At 37.7% G+C, this 6,922-nt stretch overlaps 1 long non-coding RNA gene across 1 annotated transcript; it reads left to right on the top strand.

Moving 5' to 3' along the window:
• The first annotated feature begins 3,232 nt into the window (after positions 1-3,232).
• Positions 3,233-6,564, top strand: LOC306821862. The gene is made up of 3 exons (XR_013778836.1): positions 3,233-3,407; positions 5,341-5,443; positions 6,324-6,564. It is a non-coding gene; the product is annotated as an uncharacterized lncRNA (long non-coding RNA).
• The last annotated feature ends 358 nt before the right edge of the window (positions 6,565-6,922 follow it).

Consider the following 6,922-nt stretch of genomic DNA (forward strand, 5'->3'; position numbering starts at 1 on the left):
TGGTTTTATATGAAAAAACAACAACTATGGAAGGAATAAGGAACAAATCAAGATGAACGTAAATACTGATGAGTCATTGTGCTCCCCTCATAATTATTCCTGGTGGTGGATAATATAATATGTCATAATAAATACCTAGAGAACAGACAAGGGAGTTACATATTATTAAATCATTAGGTATTGATTAGCTCATGGATATCTGTGAATCCATGTCATTGATCACTTTCCTCTCGAGTCGTTTCTGATTACCTCTGATTGAACCAGGCACAAAACTACTCACTCTCACGCAAGCATAGATGTGTCTTTAAACATTTAAAGTACCAATATTTATGACTGAGGAGTGACCATGTAGTCCATCATTGAGTATGCACTTCTATGATAGCCCCTAAATTAATAGGTGCATCATGCTCAGTTTTTATAATTATTCAACTAAAGTGCTGCTATTTGTGGAGCACAATCCATAATGGAAACAGGATTTCTTTTTTTTAAATAAAACAAATCTTGACATTGTAGAACATCTTATTTTGAATACAAAATATTCTGCTTACAAGCCATTAGCTCCTAAGCTGATTTTAGCCAAACAGAACTGCTGTTTTTTTTTTTTTTTCGGATTAAGGGGAAATGTGAAACTATTAGTAAGTCAACAAAAAGTCGACAAAAATTAGTGCCCAGCAATCATGTCTAGGAAGGCATGCAGAAAAAAAATGATTTTTCTACAAACTGACAAGTTCACCATTTGGTCTAAATTGCACACGATCTGAGGTTACACATGATGTGTTACCAAAGATCATGTTACAATTGTGTCAAGTTATGATAACTTATAGACAACAAACTCCTAAATCAACCCCTCATGACTGCGACCAACCAGTTTGAGGCAGCAGTATACAAGTAACCCATTGATTGCCTAACTCATGAATGAATTTAACCTTGTTTTGTGATTCTTTTTACTGGTTGTTTCAGAGCTTAAAGTACTTAAATTATTCATCAATGTTCAAGTTCTTACTGATTTGTTCCTTAAGTTTTACTAATTAACAGATTGTTAATTTATAAGTGACATAATCAAACTTGATCATGTTTAACTAATTCAGTTCATACACTACATTTTTTCTGTTATTGAAAAAGTGACCGAAGTGTCAGGACGGTTCTGAATGACCAACGATTTCTAAGAGTGACTCAATAACACAGACACAATGAGGTTAAGATGTTTTGTCAACAGGAATGATTGTAGCTTTGGAAAGCTCATACCCACCTGCAGGCCACTGAGCCAACACATCTGGATGTCATACATCAACTTTCCCGCACCTCTCTCTATCTTTGTACTGTACAGATGACCTGATCTGAATGTATACGGATGTCCTTCGAAGTGTGAAATGTGTCATCATTTGTCTAATAAAATGCTGTCATGCTGAGCCGTACAGAGTTCTCTGTTATGTTCCTGAAGGTGACTTGAGAGTTTATGCCTTTTCACAAAGGGATAAACACTGCAAGGTTGGAGGGTTTTCACCTTTAATGTAACTTCCATTTTACCAGACTCAGCAGTGACTTTACACTCATGCATAAACAACTGACCTTCATACTATTGTGAGAATGTTTATGTATGTGTGAGTGTGTGCACGCGCGTGTCTGTGTGGGGAGGATGACAGGAAAGATTGTCAGAGAAATGTACAGAAACAGAAGACATGCAACAGAGCTCCCCATCCAACCCAAAATACTTTAATACATAGTATTTGCATGGTGTGCTTCTCAGGCTTCTTCTCCTCCAATTCAGTTTCTCAGACTGACCTATCTCCCGCTGATGTAGACAGCAGGTGTATATAGAGGCAGATGTATGTAATGTAACAAAAAGAGCAGACTCCAGAGAAGTGACCCTGCTCTACAAGATTGCATCTATTCTATGCAAGCGAGCTTTGTTTTCTTTGAATGATATCAATGCAGCACCTTCCCCTATCAGTACATAAAGCCAAGTGAGAGAACAAAATACCTCAGCAGGCACTCTTCGTTGAACTGCCAACACAATCCTTCAGTTCAGTCTTTTCACCAAGAAAAAAAGACTGAATGCACTTCCTCACCCTCTCTGTTTCAAACATATACAGGTCTTGGCCCAAGTGAGCAAACAGCTCTGTGTCTCCATATGCTGCCTTTTGACATTTTGTCTGAAATGTAGTTTGATTCTGAATGTAATTATCGCTCAATGCCACAGCTTTTTTTTTTCTTTTCAAGGGAAAGAAGAGTGAGAGGTATTGTGCACATGAATGTGGAAAGAGGGCAGGTGTAACAATAAACTTCCTCTCTCTGCCTAAATGAATGCACATAGCATTTGTATAGAATAAAGAAAAGTCCAAACTGTGCAGATCAATCTGGTGGTCTCTGTTGTCTTATGATTGCATACCATTATAAATAAAATTACCGCCAAGATTCATGTTCACTATTAAATGAAGACAAAGATCATAAAACCTACATTAAAATAAAACACCTTTAAAAAGGTAAGTTACACAAACAGTAAGAACAACAATTTAACAGGTTTTTGACATTTCAACTGCACATGAGAATAAGTATTGTTTAAGTGGATGTAACATAAATTCTGCATAATAAAGACTTGACATACTAGGGCTTAAAATTAGATGAGCTAGTAAAATAAACTAGCATAAAACCCTAGCTTTGGCAGGTATGCCTATGTTGAATTATGGGTAATATGGAAGCCAGATTGGGGAAAAAAGAAGTCATAAAACTTTTTTTTTTGAGTTGTCCGCATCAGGTTTATGACTGACGATTAAAATAACCGTCAAATGCAGTTCTAAGAGTGTATTAAAGAAATGTATTGCAAAGTGCACATACAAACATCTTAAAGAGAGAATGTGTGATTTTTGGATCTATTAGACACCAGCATGAAACAAAAACTGGAGTTTGTTTTTTCATTTTGTTTTTTTTCTCCTACATGCTGAAGCCTTCACTCTCCTCCAGCAAGTCACCTTCAGCCCTCTTCCACACGAGTTAAATGCAAACATTTAGAAGGCTCCAGTTGCATTTACCTGTACAAGGTGATTTGTCTTGGGGATAAGGTCCTCCATGGAATTAAATCTTAAATATGTCAACCTGTTTTGTCTCTCAGTACATTTCCATTCAGACTGCCTCCCTCTCACTGTACCTGTCAGCCACACCCTCCTCATCAGCTCATCAGTAATTAAGCCACTACATAAGCTGCTGCTCCAGACTTTTTCATTGCCAGATTGTCATCGCATTCATGCCTGGCTTTCCTGCGACTGATCTCCTGGTAGCGACCCTGCTTGCCTTGGACTCACCTTCTCTGTCAAAACCCCAGTAATTACATCAGCCCTCTGCCCCCGACCACGACTATTACTTCAGCCTTTTCCAGTACCAGTTTGTCTGCTTTCTGGGCTGAAGTGTGTGTGAGTATATATGCCAGTTTTCTGTTGTGCTGCGATTGGGTCTATACACCTGTTACAGTCTATGAATTTTTGGCTGACTAGTGAGCCTCTTAGCTTGACAGATCACCTTTCTTTCTTAATTTCACTCTTATGAAGGCCAGTCTGAACCCCCTACAAGAAAAACTGTAAATGAAAACTTACCATGTGTGCAAAATAGTGCATATTTATTGCCTGGTACTGCTCGAGGGAAGGTGTAACTCCCTTTGAGCTCTTTGGAAAATGTCGACTTTTGTTTTGGGATGACAGCTTGACAACCTATAGTTAACATTAGGTTATGTTTGTATGATAAGCAACCCTATCTAAGCAACATCCTCAAACAGTAAATTGATTGACAAAGTATTGAAGTTTGTCAAGTGGTATAGGCCTGTTCCCAACTAAGGATTTACATTAAATCTGATTTGTCCGATTATACATTGACTGATCATTAAATGCTTTTTTTTGTTGTTAAGCTCTATATATATTAGTCTTGTTTCAAAATTGGTTAGCCTTGGCAATAACATTGATTGACATATATACAGACAACTCAGTGTTTCAAGCATGGTGTATTGTTTTGGTATTTCAATTGCTGGATGTGTTTTTTTTATTACAATGGTTTTGAGAGACATGAGTGCCAAGGAAGAGCTACTCACTATTTTGTCATTGAATAGACACACAAGAGGAGCAGACATGTTCAATGCATTCCTGCAATTTGTTAACGAGAACAAATTTCCCCACTTCTAGCTCATCTCAGTTACAGCTGATGGAGTTGTAGCGATAAAAGGCAACACCAGAGGGATTATTGCGGTGGTGGTGGAAATAAGTAATTATGGCAACAGAGAAATCAATTCCACCACCTGAAGGGGGGGGGGGGAGCTGCAGCAAAAGTGATTGCTCTTGTAATTTGATAACGCACACAGATTAGTAACTGATGGGGTCGATGCATGTTTTCAAAAGAAAAAAAGATTTGAATTACTTAAAAAAGTTAATCAAGATGGATGGAAGCTGCTAGGGGGAAAAATGTTTAAGCAACTGAAAAAAAGGTCCAATATTAAAAAACAGGACTATTGAAACCCTGCTTTCAGTCCCAAATTAACCCAAACACAACTGAGGCCGCTAGTAGAGAGGCAGACTCCACTGAAAAAGTTGCAGGAGTGCTACCCTATCACAGCACAGCAATCCTCACAACAACTATGGTACAGTATGTGTCTTAATTTGTAACAAGTGGAGGTTCCTCACCCAGATTGCCTCTGAACTAAGCAACTCAACTGCTGAAAGAAAAAACAAACTAAAAAAACAAAACCCCAGTTAGTTTAAGGTTCAAATAATGAGAATTAACCTACCAATAAATAAAAAGTCAAGTACATCAAAAAAGTGAAAAAAACAATACAGAATTAACAATTGAACCAAACTAATAAACATGACCAAAAACAACAGGTTTAAGGAGCCAAAGTGGGGGCTTTATCAAGGGTACACTAAAGGTTTGAAATTTAAAAAAAAGCATATTAAAGGGTACAAAATGTAATGTGAAGGAAAAGCAAGAGCTACTAGCCAAAGGGGACAGCAGACGTCTGACAAAACTAACTGTTACTAAAAAGAATCATAACACTGCAAGCTAACTGCTAAATAGCTGAGCCACCCTACTCACCACTGTGAGGTTTCACAAAGAATAACTCTTGTGATCCGGGAACCTTGGGCCAACTAGATAAGAGCTCGAATTTCAGCTGGCTTAATTAGTGAGAGAGGGAAGGGGACAAGTGAGAGGCTGCATTCAACAATCAAAGAATGTTATAGAAACAAAGTAAATCTTGCACAGCCATTCCTCATTACCATGTTATAACTCACCAGCAATCATAGTGTAGAAAGATTTAAAATACGGAAGAAGTGATGGATGTTGAAGATTGTGTGTTCTGTGCAGGCTAGGAGTCAACAGAGGAGGTTATTCCATGCTCACTCAGAGGAGACAGGGAAGGACCTCACACACCTGCTGCTGAATACAGATGTAAAGGGGCTAAGCAGAGGTAAATCTCTGGTGCGATTCAATGATTTGCCTGAAGTGAAAGATTTTCTGAATTTTTCGAAACATGCAGAATATGCAAAGCTAGAGGACGCCCAGTGGCTTTATGATTAATAATTTCTCACAGATCTCACTGGCCTGCTCATTGAGCTTAATTTAGAGCTGCAGGGAAAAGATAAAGATGTAATGGACATGATCAGTTCAGTGAGCACATTTAGAAGCAAGCCAGAACTGCTGACAAGAAGGCTGTAACACTATGACCCATCCTCACATGCAGGCAGGACTATAGCGCCAGGGCAACAATGTCGCACAGCTTGAAATTGCACGTTAGGATCAGCAAGTTAGGAATTTGACAAGCTGTTTACCGGCTTTGCATCCATGGAGCCTTTTGCCAGCACTGTGTTTTCCATTTGGTGCATGTATTGATGTAGATAACGTTGATTCCAAAGTTCCAGATACTGCATAATAGCATTGAGATTAAATCCAGGGCAAAATCAATGGAAAGTTCTTACTGCTGGAAATAAAGTATCCCAACCACAGAAGATGTCTTAAACCTGAGAGTTTTTGTTTTTTGGATCAACCTCTTTGTGTGAGTCTGTTTTCTCTCACATACAAATCATTGAGTCCAAATACAGATCCACTATGACCAATGACAACCTTGTGGCTTGTAACTAGCTGCCTCCTCCCACTGTCAAATATTACTCAAAAGTAGAGACATTTATTTGTACTCTTCTGACTGAAAGAACTACCCTGCCTGTTTGTGGTTTATGCCTTAGTTTGTTGTTTACATGAAATACAGAGATAAGCTATCAGCTACAGCTACTTATGCACACTAGTGTGTGCGTGTAAATGTGTGTGTTTTTTGAATCTTTTTTTTTCTTCAGGATGGTCGATTACATCACATGAGATCATCAGGAAATATACAGGTGCTCTAATTTCAGCTTCAACACAAATGGATCAAAGACCAAACACTAACAACCAGCTACAGACCAACAATAAACTGCAACATTGAAAGAATTAATAAATCACAACCCCAAAAACTGTTTAACGTTATATCTGTTATTTTCCATTTTCTATCTGTTTTTACACATTAATGAGGACCGAAAAGTAAAAAAAAAAAAGAAATCTTGTGCGCACAAGATAATTATATACGTACTTATTGATACAAGTATCATAAGTAAGATTTGCCTAAGCACGATAGTCAAATACTTAGTTATAGAATTGTACTGTAACATGTACACATACAAACGTAAACAGAGTTTTGTTTTCTAAGTACCCTTAATATCACTGTATGAAATTCCTAAGTTAAAGTATAATTTGCTTTGTTGAGTTATCTCCATAAGGCTGTATGAACAAATGACACAGAAACATATTGTGCACACAAGATAATTATGTTGTGTGCACACGATTTTTTCTTTTCATGATATGTTTTTTGATTTTTTTGGGGAATTCAGGTGAAAGGTCAGACACTGATAATATGTAT

Source organism: Symphodus melops, assembly GCF_947650265.1.
Source record: "Symphodus melops genome assembly, chromosome: 4".
In the NCBI taxonomy this organism is placed as follows: Eukaryota; Metazoa; Chordata; class Actinopteri; order Labriformes; family Labridae; genus Symphodus; species Symphodus melops.